Here is a 16805-nt window from a genome sequence, read left to right on the forward strand (position 1 = left end):
GTTAAGTTCTTCTGCAATCATTTTCACGATAATCTTCGATCAGATCGTACGATTTCACGCACTCTGGGCAAGTTGACATCTGTCCATGAGGTTGATGGTCGTCCACTGCGGTCTTCATCTTCAACATTCGTTCTGCCTTCACTAAAAATTTTATGCCACCGAAAAACTTTAGCTCTTGACAAAACCTCCTCTCCAAAAGCCTTCTGAAGCTTACCATAAGTTGTCGTCGTGTTTTCACCCAATTTAACACAAAAAGAAATGGCATACCGTTGCGGAATATTTTGCGGTTTCATTTCTGTGACGAGAGACACAAACACGTGTTCACTTATTACAGCACAACTCACGACTGAGCAGTTGCATCAATGTGCCGCTTGGACTAGAAGTAGCTTATAGACCAAGGTCGAAGATGATGTGCCTATGCAAGCTGCAGGCACAAAGAAAAATCAGTCTCATTACTTTATTGTCGCACCTAATATATATATATATATATACTTGTAAATGTCCCATGGAGATTAATGTGCTGCTAGATTCACCTTGCTAGGTTTTGAAGAAACTGTTTGTCTAAAATGGAAAAACACTCATGTCCATTCTGCTTTGAAAATACCTGTAACAAACTATATTTATAGTAAGATTTATATTGCCAAATTCTTGCTGCTTTCTGTAATAATTTCAATTTCATTTTATTATCATATATGGTTTATTCAGATATATCTTCATAATATTGATTGTTATATCACCATATTATTTTTAATTGAGGATTTAATTAAATTGCTACCCGGCTGTAGTTTCTTTTAAGTTAATATTTTCCACAAATTCAGTTTATATTATCACATTAATTTTTGAACTCTTTCTGGTCTATTTATGCTTATCTAGAATCAATCTTGTGATTGAGCTGTTATAAAGTTTACTAATGTTTCCTCTACAAAATCACTAGTGATAAGTTTTATGGCGTATTTCATCCTTTTTGTGACAGTTTAAAAGCAAAAAAATCACCATTACTGCTTGAAAAGCAGACCATTAACTATTAATATTGTATTTTGTAAATACAAAATAAAGTTTGTTCGTCTTTTTATATGCTATGTTTAGGAGTAATGGAATTTGTAATTGATAGCAAATTTTTAAAATAGGTGAAAAAGGTTCCTTGTTCTATTCTGAACTGTGTTATTGGTGGAAATTTTGTTGTGTAACAGGATGCTGAAATTTAAATGGCACATTTTCCATCTGTATAACCTTAATAGTAAATGGTTAATTTTGACATATTTTGAACATCTGTTCGATTTTGGACTAATTGATTTAACACAACACATTAAAAATATGTAAATAATTTATTTATTTTTTCTATTTTTTTTTTTTTTAATAAAAATACATAAATTAATTATTAATTTAGATTAGACAGGATCATATAAATTCAGAATTGTCTGGATTTTTTAAATGAGTTTTAATGAAGTCTTAGTTATTCATTTTGTTATTAGGTAGTATAGTTTTTAAGTATACAGAATGAAATGTTTTATATCAACATTTTATTGTTTTATGTGTGTGAAATAAAATGACTTAAAAATTATAACTTTTTCCTAATGTAGGTATACGAGAAGAAAACAATTTTACAAACATGTATCAGAAATACTTTTGAGTTTTATCTGTCTGTCAATTTAAAAACTGACAGACAGATTATATTTTTATAAAAATAATTTTTTATAACTTTATATTTTCAAATTTCTTATCAGTAATTTGGTTTATTCATAAATTATTAATATCAAGGAAATAATTCTTTAAAAACATTTATATTTGCTAAAATTAAAGCCATTTTACTATGAATAAATAATATGTTCAGATATAGAGTTATTTGTTGGAAACTGGGTGAATGAGTTATTGAATATTATATAGTTTAAAATTAAAATAATTCAGTCTAAAGGAACAGTATTGTACCAGATTTCATCTCTTATACTAAGAAATTGAAGTACTGCAAATGAAAGATATTGTGGCCAATTGGCAATATCAGTATGAATGAATAAAAATTACATTAAATTATGTAATGGGTGAATGAGTTATTGAATATTATATAGTTTAAAATTAAAATAATTCAGTCTAAAGGAACAGCATTGTACCAGATTTCATCTCTTATACTAAGAAATTGAAGTACTGCAAATGAAAGATATTGTGGCCAATTGGCAATATCAGTATGAATGAATAAAAATTACATTAAATTATCATCTTTAAGACATTTATGATTACTTTGCTTTTAAAATGCTTAAAAATGATTACTTGGCTTAAAAAGTGAAAATTCAAGTTGTCTTTTTAAAATAAAAAGTAACTAAGTCTAAGAAACTGTCTAGTACAAAATTATTCTTTTTCTAGTGAATTATTTTGTAATTGTATAATTCCATATTTCCATATTAATTGTCGTAATGAACATCAGATTAAAACGGTTTACGTAGTTTTATGTTGTTAATATATTTTAATGTAAATTTATACAAGGAACATGGGTTCTGCAATACATTTTTTTTTACACAGGCCAAGTGTTTGGTAACGTTTCTTAATTAACTGATTAATTTTCATTTTCTTCATCACCATAATTGTTTATTTTTTTTAAAAAAGGAAATTTTTTTATAATAAAAACTTGTCAATAGTTTAGTCATATTTTTTATTCTTAAGGTTATTTCTTTCAATTTTATATAAAATTTTTGTTCAACTGATAAATAAATTAGTGAGTTATTTATTGTTTGTTTGATACATATGTTTATGTATATATATATATATATATATATATATATATATATATATATATGGATTAAATTGAATTAATTTGAAAATGGTTTTATGTAGAATTACATTTTATCTTCCATTTGTGATTTGTTTAATGAAAATCAGTCAAATTATTATTCTTGTTCAATTTAATTTATCTTCCTTTTTTTCAAAAATGTAATTCTATCTTAATGTGTGATTTTATTGGTGAAAATGAAATTGTGTTATACAAAGTAATGTGTTAATTTTATTACTCTAAATTATTTATTTGTTAATGTAAGTTGTTCAGGGTTGTGTTAATAGCGATTTTATTTAACGGTTTATAGAATGTGGTATTTCCCCTTAATCAGTTTCATTAGACTTTCACTTACACAGACAATAAACCGTTAAACTTACGTCAGTTATCTTAACATTAAGTACATCCTTAAAAATGTTGATTTATCAAAATCCTACAAATAAATTGCTTTTTGTATCATTTAACAAAGTTCCCAAAATTTTGTTGTGATATAAAGTTGTTAATTCCATTAGAAGTGAGAAACAATACACACATTAATTTCCCAAAAAATTACTTTTTGTTTTTATCATAAAAATTTTATTACAAGTTTTTTGATGTAATAATAATTTTTTGTTGAAATTTTTATTGCATTGAAAAAGAAATAAGATTTTAAATTCTGTAAATAATTTTCTGACAAATATTTTTTCACTTAAGATTGACAATGCTAGGAATAGCAGAAAATTAAACTCAAATCAATTATGATAATCCTAGCAGAAATATAGAATATTGTGAAAATTAAAATTTTTGTGAAATCACGAATATCTTTTTTTTCATCCCTCTTATCTATCCATCAACTTGGCATAATCAGATCACAGAAAATTATAAAATCTTAATTTTACTTCTGTTGATTATAATTTAAAAATTATAAACTGTTCATTATCAATGAACAAGTCTAACAAGTTTTTTAAATATATAATCAAAGAATTACACTGAACCATATTTTTAATATACATAGATATACATAGGCTCAAAGAATTAATTTTAATTTACCATTATTTTTTTTTATTATTATTTTTGCTGATTTGCTGATTTTAGTAATGAATTTTTAATTAATTATAAATATCATTTAAAATATATGTGTGTGCTATTTTCATAATACTGAATAAATTGAATTTTTTAAAAATATAACCATTTTTCAACTGCTTTCTTGTAAATTTTAACTATACCAGCCATCTTTAAGGCAATTTTTTATGTTTTCAATTTTCTCATAAAAAATCATTACAATTAAGGTACAGTATTTTCTGAACTTGTAATAATTTTTTATGTTTTGTAAAAAATAAATTGAAATAAAAAAGAGTAGCTCTGAAAGGTTTATGGAAGATATAATAAACTTGCTTTTATAACAACCTGATACTGCAATCATGGCTTAAATCATTTCAATAGTTATTATAAATTGCTGAAAATAAGAATGCAGGATGTGTAGTTCACTCTGTGGTGTTGACTAATAACCAAAATTAAACAAAAATGACAATTATATGATGAATAAAGAGGCAGGTGTTAAATTTCCTATTTCTGTATACAAACGCTTTGTTAAATCAGAAATACTTATACAGAATATTAAAAGTATTAAAAAGTAAAATTATTTAATTCTTAAAAGAGATATTACATCAGATGTTAGTCCATAAAACCTTAACCTAAAACCTGCAAACCTGCCTAATTGGTGAGTTTGTACCTAAATTTTTTTTAATGATGAAGTAAATTTTTAATTCATTACATTATTAATACTGTCATTTGTGTTTACAGGTAAGATTTTAAAGATTTGCAAAAAAATGAACTATGTCAAACCCCATATTGTTGTTTATTTATATTTATTCAATTATGATAGAATATCTATCATAAGAGTAAACAGATTTTTATTATGAATGAGTAGGTAGAAAAAGTAAGATTTTAGATTGTAGAATTTCTACCTGAAAATTATTATCAAGGTTTCATAGATATAATTTTCAACATTTTATTTACTATTTTTATTTTTTTAATAAATTTATCTATGTATATCCAGGAGATTTAATAACCTTATTCATAAAATATTTTTACATAAATTATTATTTAAATACATTTCTATATTTAATCTCTTTGTAGCATATGGCCCTTGTTTTTTGCATTCTTCTCTACCAGTATTTACAGTGATTCTATTTAAATATATTTTTAATATTTAGAAAATTATTTTTAATTAATTATGTATTAATATATTTTTATTACATGAATTATGTATTAATATATTTTTATTACATGAATTATTATTTAAATACATTTTTATATTTAATCTCTTTGTAGCATATGGTCCTTGTTTTTTGCATTCTTCTCTACCAGTATTTACAGTGTTTCTATTTAAATATATTTTTAATAGTTAGAAAATTATTTTTAATGAATTATGTATTAATATATATATAGTGGTGTGGTAAGGTGAAAAGTTCCATACCTGGATAGGAAAACAATGTTTTTCTGGTTACACTTTGATTTATTTCTCAACATAGTCACCTCTAATATCTACACACTTAGCCCAGCATTGCCCAGTGATTCTATTTAAATATATTTTTAATATTTTAGAAAAATAAGTAAATTATATACTTATTTTTTAAATCTGCTTTAAAATCATACTTTTATTTGATATTCCCACATAATCAGCTTTTGGCATTGAAAAAATGGTACTGTTTTGTTTTACTTTACCAGCTGTAGCTATAATGGGAAAGTATTTAGATTATTTATTAAAAAAAAATCAAACCTTTTTTTTTTAGCCTTAAGGAGATATTTTAAAAAGAATTTAACAAAAAAACAAATTTATATAATTGTAAATATTGTGCAAAAAAAGATTTAATACAGTGCCAAAGTTTAAATAATATAGTTTTCTCAGACAAGTACTACCTCTGGGGGGGGGGGGGATGAATGTATTACATTTTTACAAAAATTGGAAAAAGGGGTGGGGGTGTTATGACCAAAATAAATTTCAAAGTTTTACTGTGGCACTTATAGCAAAAAATTGTTTTTACAAAAGTTTTTTTTTATCAAGATTACAAATTACTAAAAAATTTAATTTAATATTCACCCCCCTCCTAAAAAAGATTTTATATATTTTTTTTAGCTATATCTTGCTTCAGAAAAGGAGTTTTTTGTATCTACATTTTCTATATGATTAGGCATTCAAGCAGTATAATTTTTTTTTAATTTTTAATTTAAATCCATCTCGTAAGTTACCCAATGCTTTTAAAATGTAAAAATCTTAATTCTTTGATAATCCTTATTCTTTAATATTTCTTTTAAAAAAAGTAGTTAAAAATGTTCACCCCCTTCCTAGAAAATTACTACTTTGTTTGTATAGAATTATGGTGTATTTCTGTTTATTTTTAAACAATTTTAGAAAGTTATTTTTTTTAAATATCATCACTTAGGGATTATTTTCTTAAAAATTAGTTTTACCCGAATGCGTTCCCTTGAGTATGGGAGTGCCTAAAATGAAAAAACAATTTTTTAGTTTTATAATTTTAATACCCAAACCATGTTTTTCAAAAATGAATTACCTGGCTTTTTTTATTGTCTTGCAAATCCATATTTCTCAGGTAACAGAAAAAATTTACTCTAGTACATTTATTGAGGAGAGGCCAAACAAAGGAGAATAAAATTCCATATCTTTCTCCTCAAAGTAAAATTCAGGTAAAACTGATAAAATGATTTCACCTGCTTCTGTTAGTCTTCACATTCAGTATTAAGCACTTTGTGACTTTTATTTTATGACTCAGACTCAGCCTATCGCCTATCAATTTCCAACAGTTGTTAAGTAGCAGTATGGTTAGTTCTTTTATATAACATAAAATTTACATTACCCAAGAAAGAATGGTTTTTTTTCTATATTTATATAGAAAGTACCTAAAATTGCAATTATATAGGAATGTCCTCATTCACTACACTGATTTGTATGATATGTGGAGAAAAGTCAGAATCAGTTTTAACCGTATGTGAAAAGAATGAATATATGTATTAATGTAAATAATGTTACTTATTTCTAAAAAAACAATGTTTAATAATTAAAATCAAAGGCAAAATATTTATATTGTTACATATTTAACTATTTTAAACAATATAGGTCTTATATTTATTATGTTTCTAAATCTTTGTCCTAAGACCTCATGAGCATCTCAGATTGTTTTATGAAGTTCTGTGTTGATGAATATTCTTAATTATAATGTAATTAGTAGGATAGTATGATTTTTTTAAATATTAGAAAACCCTTCTTTATTGCAATCATTCTTTAATAAATTGTCTTTAAAAATAAAACGATAATATTTACAGTAAAATATGAGAAAATAAGAAATCATATATGTCTGATACGAGGATTCTATAGACCAGAGGTAGGGTCACCAAAAAAACTGCAGATCAACTTCATCTACTAGCTATTGCAGATTTGAAATGTAGAATTTTATAATGATATTAAGATTAAAATTACTGTTGTATTGGATGGTATAGTGAATTCACTATATCTCCCTTTTACAATATGGCATGAAAGGAATATCAAAGTACTTGGATTGTTTTTTTAAATGAGATCTGCGAATAACATTGTATTTAACAACATAAGTATTGGGATCAGAAAAAGTGTAGAGAGACTCAAATTAGAAAAAAAAATGTTGGCAGTTCTAATTGATGTCAAACTTTGATCTCTAACATCTTTGTAATATACTTTCTAATCTACAATTTGGAATTATGTATATTAACATGAGGTCTATAGCTTGTGTTTAGTGTATTACTTATATCAGTATATATTCAAAAGGGTAAATTCTGAATTTTTTTTGTTGCTGAAATACACATGGACATATGCACCATTCGTTGCACTACATAAGTCCAGATGACAATCCAGCTCTTCCCACATACTAGCCTGCATGTTGGGTATAACGGATGGTATGCTGCAACAATCTTTTCCCACAGGTGTTGTAATGGATTTTCTCCAAATGTTTTTCACATGCCCCCCACAAAACTATGGTAATGTCTGGACTCCTTGTTGGCCATGTAATCAACTCCTCTCTTCCAATCCACCTATTTTGAAATGAATGTGTAATGCAGCTAAGTGCCATCTAGCTGATAGAAAATTAATCATTTTTCTTCTTCAATACTGTCAGTCTGTGGAAAGATATAAAGTTTGAGCATATCACAGAAAGTAACCCCATTAAGTGTGCTTTTTACAATGAATGGGCCCACAATTTGGTCATTCAACAGTGCACACCAAACATTAACTTTGGGAGAGTCTTGCTGCTGTTAAATAATTTCATGTGGTGGCTCTGATCCCCAAATCCTGCAATTGTGACACTTTACAGACTCACTAAGTGGAATATCGCCTCTTCTTAAAACGTGACATTTTTCTTCAGATAGTCCTCATTTTCATCATTGTTGTTAAGCATTAAAACAACAATCTTTTCAATTTGTCATCAGGTTTGATTTCATGTAAAAGTTGTATCTTGCACGCACATAGCCTAAGCCTCTTACAAATCACTTTGTACACTGTAGATTTAAGTATTCTTAATTAAACTGCACCTTGGTAATGACTTTTTTTGGGTACGGGTACAAGAGCCTCGGATCTGTTAAGATATGCCTGGTGACTTCCTCTTTAAGACAGTGCTTGTTTTCTTAAATTGATTAAACCACTGGAGCATTGTTTTATTCATGGGCACAACACCACTATATTCTTATCAGTAATTACACTGTACTGTGATAACCGCCTTTGCTTCAATAAACAAAATCATGCACTGAGCTTTCTGCTCTGTTATCATGACTGAGTGAGACTGCCAACTAAATATGCAGTAAACTTCATTTTTTCCTTGATGATTTTTTGGACCAAGGAATTCTTTATTAAATATCCTGTACAGTATAATATATTTAAATTTTTAATTTTTAGAAACACCTCGTACAGTACAATACATTTAACTTTTTTACTTACAACTAGTTCTACATAAATTTCAGCTCCATCCATATTATCTTAGATAATAGAATGTAGTGAATGAAGTTTATGTTTATTTATTATACAAATAATTTAAATATGGCATTTTAAACTGGTAAATGCAATTAAAAATGTTATCACCAGAAATTCTGAAAAACAAAAATAAAAATAATTTGAAGTTTGTAATAGAAAAAATTGAAGAATAATTGTGTCAATTAATTTTTCAACAATAAAAATCATTCTAAAGAATGTTGAACTACAAAATATTTAATTTCCATTTTTAAGGTAACAAACTATTATTCTCAGTTCTGAGGCATACTGTGTAAATTACAATTTAAAATTATTTCTTATTGTGAAGTCTGTGTAGTTATTTTTAGTTTAGAGAATCCTACTCAGAAATCACCTATTTTCTACATATACATTAAAAATAAATATTTTATATATTTTTTCTATAAATATATCATGTAGAACCAACAGAATTGGAGAGCACTTTTTTAAAATTAGCTGTCCAGTTGTAGTGGTTAGTACAGTGTATCAATGACAATAACGTTTTGTCATTGATACTGTACCTCTTCTCCCCACTCCTTATAATACTATATACAACAGATGAAAGAATAAAATTATACTACGTATCTTAAAAATACTTTCCTGTAATTTTTATTCTTTAAAGAATTAAACTGTTTCACCATTTTTCTTATTCTTGTTGATAAAGTGTAACTATTCTGAAAATGAATTAAGCCTACTACTGAAAATAAATTTTTGTTGATAATTTATAAGTGCCATTAATTAATTTTAAAGTTATAACAACTTAGATATTTTTAGTCATATAATGTTTACAGGTACAGCCAGTCTTTATCCTCGTTTCCTTGTGCATTGTTTTCTGAAATGTATTAATTGATAATTAAATATCTGTTAGTTGTCTCATTTTTCCTTGGCAATAAATTAAGTTTTATAATCTTATTTTTCATTTATAACTTTATTATACATACTTATCTTTCTTCTTTTGTGACAATTTATTAGTTTTTTTGGAAATTAGTTGATCAGTTAATATTGCATAATATTAAGTTAAATAGATAGTTACATAAAATATAACAGTTAAATAATAATAATAGTTGGTTTTTGGGTTAGTTGAAAAATTTCAACTCCGTATTAGCTGATGTTCTATGGCACCTAAGAAGTTTCAGAGAGTGGAAATTGAAGGGTATGAAATAAGATGAATTGTCAATAGCCAGTCACATTCAATGAACCAATCTAAGTAGATCACCAAACTTAGGAATTCTAAGTTGAAATTATAATGTTGACATGTTTTAGTGGCTAATGACTGCAGCAGACTACCATTTAAGAAAGTTTTTTTGTTGAGTATGCTGTAATTAATAAAACCCATCAATCAAATGCTAAAATAGCAAGCTTAATATACAAAAATTAACAATTTATATAATAATCTTTTCAAATATGTGAATTCATCAGTTAGAAAATATTTTCCCAATAAAATATCTTATATCATGGATCAAATCCATGGATTTGAAAATATTATTTTAGAAATTTATTGTACTAAGCTTACTATATTTTGGTATGTTCAAAGATGGTTTATACAGGGTCTGTTCAGAAAATAACCAAACATTTTTAATTGCGCGCCAATGGAAATATTTAGTGATGGGTGGTTGGTAGCATTGTGTTTCACGTAACCTCCTCTGTAACCACATGTTTTTGGATTTCTGATATCATGTTTAGTTTTGTGTTATTGCTATTTGAGTGCAATGTGTTTGTAGAGATTTTTTTTTAATATGCAATTTTTTGATGATTGAACTTTTGCCTCAATGTCATATCCATAAACCCACCTTTCGTCTCCTGTTGTGATCCTTTGCATGAATGTTTCATCATCATTGGCTTGTTCAAGAAGATTTTACCGACAAAACCCACTAAATGCTCTTTCTGCTGTTCGGTAATCAAACAAGGAATAAACTTTGCTGCAACTTGATGCATGTTCAATTTTTCAGTCAAAATGTGATGACATGATCCAATCAAGATGCTAACCTCTTCTGCAAGTTCTCCGATAGTCAATCAACAATTTACATACACCAGATTGTTGATTTTCTGAATGTGGATGTCATCAGTTGAAGTCAAAGGCCTTCCTGGTCGAGGATCATCATCAATTAACTTACCACTTTTAAATCATGAAAACCATTTGTAACATAGTGTTACGACCCAGAGCATCATCTCCATAAGCTTGTTTCAAAAGTTGAAACATTTCTGTGAAAGTTTCCTCCAGTTTGACGCAAAATACATGATATCCTTGCTCCCAAAAATTGCTACTTGCACACACACACACACAACAGTTAACTACAACAACGTCCAACACTTAAACATGTTGGACTTGACAATAACATCAAAACTGAACAAGATATCCACAATCCAAGAACATGTGGTTACAGAGGAGGTTATGCGATACAGTCTAGATTAACACAGTGTGCCAACCACACATCACTAAATATCTTTGTTGGTGCATAATTAAAAATATTTGGTTATTTTCTGAACAGACATATGCAGCTTTTTTATAAAATTTTTCCCTGTAAAAAATTGAGATAATTCACAGTCAGGCCAAGCATCATACAATCCAGTATAGTAAAACTTAAGTGTAGCTTTTTTTTTTAATAAGATATAGTCATACACAGAGAGAGGGATATAATTTTCACTAACTGTTTTGAAAATGTTGTTCATTTGTTGCCCTGATGGGGGCAATATAACAGAATAACTGTTCTTTACCAATGGCAGTATTTCTTCAGAACATTATGATTTGCAAAACTGCAAATGAGAAAAATAAACAAATGGAATATAATCTTGTTGAAAATTTTATTACAAATTCTACAGCTTTTTATTTAGTAATGGTATCAAATTAATGCAGTAATATTCTCAGCAGTAAAAATTTAATAAAGATATAATGACGTATTTTATATTAAACATGTTTTCAGAAGTACTACCATTTTCAGTTCTTTAATAAAAAATGGGAAAAAAATTTAAAGAATTAGGTGTGCAAGTTTTAATATATTGATTCATATAACTGTAGAAATTATATATTTAAGATAGAGGAGAGGTGATACCTCCAAAAATATATTTAATATTAATGTTTTTCTTAAATTTTTACTGCTTAAGTGGATTCATTAATTGGAATAATATGTAAAATAATATAAACATTAGTAAGTGAAATAGTAAAAGTACTAAATTTAATACAATACTCTATTGTTATAGAGTCAAAAAATATTGAAGAATGAATATTTAATATGAAATAAAATATTAAGTGTACAAAAAATAGTTGAATACCATATTATACTATTTTCCAATGAAACCTTGGAAGGACATTCAATCTAACCATCAAAACTGTCATACGCTATACCTTAATTGTTTATCTAACCAAGGACCTTCAGCCAGTGATGGTACTAAGGCAATCTTAATATTTTTAAAGAAACCCATTCACAAAATTACAGTTAAGCATAATAAAAGGTGATTTAAAAATAACATTTGTGTGTTTTAATATGAAAAAAAATTACCAATGAATTTTAAGCAATTTCACTACACTATTGCAGAATTGATCAGAGTTGAAAATATGGTCATTCAATAATAGTAAGGTTACTATCAACATAATCTCTGTCTACATTTGAGCTCTCGTATTCCAGCAGTAAAGAATTTATTAACTTATTTTATTAAGCAAGAGTCATTCTTAATTACTTGTTGTCGAACTTCGTACTACTTAAAAACTTTGAGAAGACTAAACAAAAAAAAATGATGGTGTGAGATTTGGGCTATAAGATGGATATGATCTTTATAGTGTTTTGGTGGCCAAAACACCATTGGCGTATCATTTTATCTGCTGAATATAGGTTTTCAATTTTTCCTGGTAGGTGAACTTAGTTTCCATTCAGATTTCCAGCTCAAAATGATGAATCCATATTTCATCTCAAGTTTTAATGCAATCTAAAAAACCATTACCTGTTAAAGATTGCTGTTTAAATTATGTACAATTATGAATTTGAGTATATTTGTAATTTTGAGTTGACCGTTGTAGAATCTATCTTGAACATGTTTGCTCAATTCAGTTAATCATGAATAATGGAATGGATAGTGCCAATACTTTCACTACAAATCTCAGCAAATTTTGTTGTATCTGTCCTTGCGAGTAATATCTTTTGATATCTCAATATAATTTTGAAAAGGGCCAATTAAAACTTCCACTACAATGAAAATCTTGTGACACATGCCCTTACTGATTAAAACTGTTCAATCTGCTTATAAAAATTTGCATGGTTATACTTTTGTTTTAACATCTGTGAGTATTTTTGGCTGATTGTTCACCTTCAGAAATAATCTTATCGCAGTATGCTGTTCTCCTGTGATACACATTTCAAGTGGAGTCAACATTTTGAAATAAACAAAAAGGTTATAATAATGGAAATTCTTTTTGAACAGCTGATATTTTTTGTGCCAAGGAAGAAAAGTTAAATGTCAGTGATTTTCAGTTTATTCTATTAAATAGTTTTCTCTCTGTTAATTATTGAATAACCCTCTTTTATTTTTTCCTTATGGGTACATTGCAATCTGTTTTCATCTAGTGAACAATAAGCAACCCCCTCCCCATGGCCCAAAGCAATAATATTTATGAAATGTAAATGAGGTGTAGTCTTGTAGAGTCTTGCACTAGTTGGGAAATTACATTGCAATAATAAATAAGTTCCACTACATGAAAAACTTTTGTCTGTAAGTAAATAGTAATTACATGTGGTTGTATCATAGTATATAAAGTTAAATTTTCTTTGACTTATATGATTAAATGCAAAATAATTATATAGAACAATAATTCATTTACAGAATTGTAGAATATAAATTTTTACTAAAATAATTTATATTAATCAAGATTTTTTTTTAAGTCTGTATTTATTTATATTGACAGTATATATACAGGAAATATCATAGAATTTTTTTAACTGTACAGGTCATTGAACTTAAATGAACTGATAAATAAGTATATACAATGTATTATGAAAATAATTAAGACACAAAATTGTAAAAAGAAAGTGATAATTGACGTGAATTTTATGAGTTCAATAAAACCTGCTCAACTGAAATAATTGGGGCCAGCGATAAGTTTATTTTTGTCAATAAAGATTGCTCTTCTACACATTTTGTCATTGTTTATATTTATTCTAAAAAATAAAATGAAAAAGTAGTTTTTTTTTCACTATTACTTCAGCTTCATTAAAAATAGACTATAATAATTCAGTAAATGAAAATGTTAACTCTAAATTTCCTGAGTTTCAACAGCATAAATTATGAAATAAATATGTTGATGAGGTATGTGGTAAAGTAGCATCTGGTTTTACTAAAAATTTATGAAGTTAAATATACAAAATAGAAAGGAATGTGGAAATACTAATTAGAAATATAAGCTTTTAATTGATTGATGAAAGCTGTTACTTGATGAAAAACATAACAAAATATATATATAAATGTATATGACTGATTTCAAAAAATTATTTAAAAAATCACAACAGTGGTTTCAGTGCACTGAGCGGAATAATCCGTGTATTCTGTTTGTACATCTGAGAAAGGTATTGTGTGCTGAAACAGCTGTTGTGATTTTTTAATAATTTTATGAAAATCAATTTTTTTCTTAACGTTTGTTGAATTAAGTAGATGACTATTTATTAAAATAACCTGATATGAAATAGAAAACATTTCAAAAAGTATTTTATAATATATTCCTAATGATAAAACTTATATCTCTAACTGTTTAATTCTATAACACTTGGCTTTCTTCTGCTCGACACACCAGCTCATTTTGGTCAATCTTCATAAGTTTTAAGGAATACCACATTTTCGTACAGGATTAATCATTGCTTTCTGTCAAGATATTTTATGCCAACCTTATTTATTCCTCTGTTTGGAACCCATTCATAAAGTCACTACACAAGAGCAGTAACATGCCTGTCAAAATCCTGATCAGGCTTGATATTTCCAAATGCTACAAACTTTATCTCTGATATGCAACTACAATTAAGTGACAGCTTATTGTTGTTTGGAAAATAAATAAGTGGAACCCATTCCTTTATGTACATCTCAATTTGTCATTCTATGCCTGTTTCATCAACTGACAGTAATTAATTTCTATCAAGTAAGCTTCTTCTGTTAAACAATATTATTTTTTCTGCTATTACCTAAATGTTACACATCTTTTACTCAGTACGTCAGTAGCTTTAGATACTACATTCCATTAGAAGTACTTGTACTCCACAGTAAGGATTATTTGTCAGAATTATCTCCTTAATTTTCTTGAACAAATTTGTACCTTCCATCAGTGTAATTCCTAAAAATTGCCTTTGCTAATAAAGTTTTGTGTAAATCTAAATTTATATAAATTACTAAAGCTGCTGAAACTTTAATAACATTGTTATAAAATTCTCATTACTTTATTTAGTCAATTTACATGAGTAGAATTAATTGAGAAATGTTTACTGAGCCTTATTTCAGGAGAAGTTAAATCAATGCTCCTTGGAACTGCATGAATGGTTTGATGAAGAATTTGTTTCTTATATTGGTATTGCACCCATAACCTGTTATATAATTTGAAAAAAAAATATTAACAATCCCAAAAATAAATGGATAGAAGCTTACCAGTTAAAAAAAATTCATGTAGAACATTTTGATTAAAAGCAAGAATGAATTTCTGTGCAATAGGGATACCATTTGAGGTAAGAATAATTTCCAGAAATACTCGTATGTAGTAACTGACTTTCAGTGTCTCGGAAACCCTAGAATTGAATGAACATTTGAAAAAGTCTGTAATCAGTTCTGAAAATCATTGCTTAATCACATATTGATTTTTCTATTAATATTACAATGTTGAATCTATTTTAACATGGAAAATGAGATAACAGTTGAAAAAATACCAGATCCTTACCTGGCATCCAAACTCTTAAGCTATTGATCTAGAAACTAGTTTCATAATAGTAAATATTACACCAACTAGGTGGTGAAGATGATATCCATATTCAGTATATTGTCACTGTTTATGTAGCTATAGTGAGTAAACACTACTCTTATCAAGAAATAAAAGTACACAATTTTATTTATTTTTGTTTATGTAAAGAGAGATACTTTTTTTAATTTAAATTACTAGATAGTAAATCCAAGTAGTGAGCCAGCAGTTTGATGAACTAAACTTGTTTATATGTATCTGACAAAATTAATAAATTCACCTTATGATAAATAGACCTCTACAAAATATTTTTACTCTTGATATCTTTCATTATAATTTAACACTTCTAATTCATCATTACTTATATAATCTTCAGATACACTGTATATTATTTTATGTATATTTTGATTTTACTGTTAACATCATTACTACATTATTGTAAAATCACTTTCTGGCATATTATGTATTTTGTTATTATTTAAAATAATAGCATGGTAATATTGCAAATAAATCAATATTTACGCAATTACTGTAAATCTAAAAGGAGGCTAATATTTTTTTTTGTGTATCTACAAGTGTGTATGTATTAGTGTTCATTAGTTTCATTCTAGCGTCCAAATGGTTAGACTGAATTTGACAAATGAGGTATTGTTGGATTCATCTTGACATTGCAGGCGACAGGATAAGTGATGTAACAAAATTATCAATGTGGTAGAGGCTTGCTGATGTAATATCAGACCCAAAAAAATGTTTTTCCAAACCCCAGCAATATGGGTATCAAATAAAAGCTCTTTGCAAAAGGGTTCCAAAAATACGTAATAACACAGTATCTCTATATAAATTTATAAATATGTATAACAATTTCTATATGGTGAACAGTAGCTATCACAATGGCAGACTTATGGACATTGTATGAAAGTTCTTGGCTAGAGGATTGTGAAAATAATATAAAGGATAATAAATTAATTACGCATTGTTTTTTTTTCTTGATGATATCGTCACATAAGCTTGTGCGAGGGATATGGATATGTTTATTTCTTGATATATAACATTACTATATAAGACTAGTCTTTGTCAATCACAGTTAGCCGGTTGACATATACCTGTAGATGGATAAATGA

The sequence above is a fragment of the Lycorma delicatula genome, chromosome 8, assembly GCF_047948215.1.
Source record: "Lycorma delicatula isolate Av1 chromosome 8, ASM4794821v1, whole genome shotgun sequence".
NCBI lineage: Eukaryota > Metazoa > Arthropoda > Insecta > Hemiptera > Fulgoridae > Lycorma > Lycorma delicatula.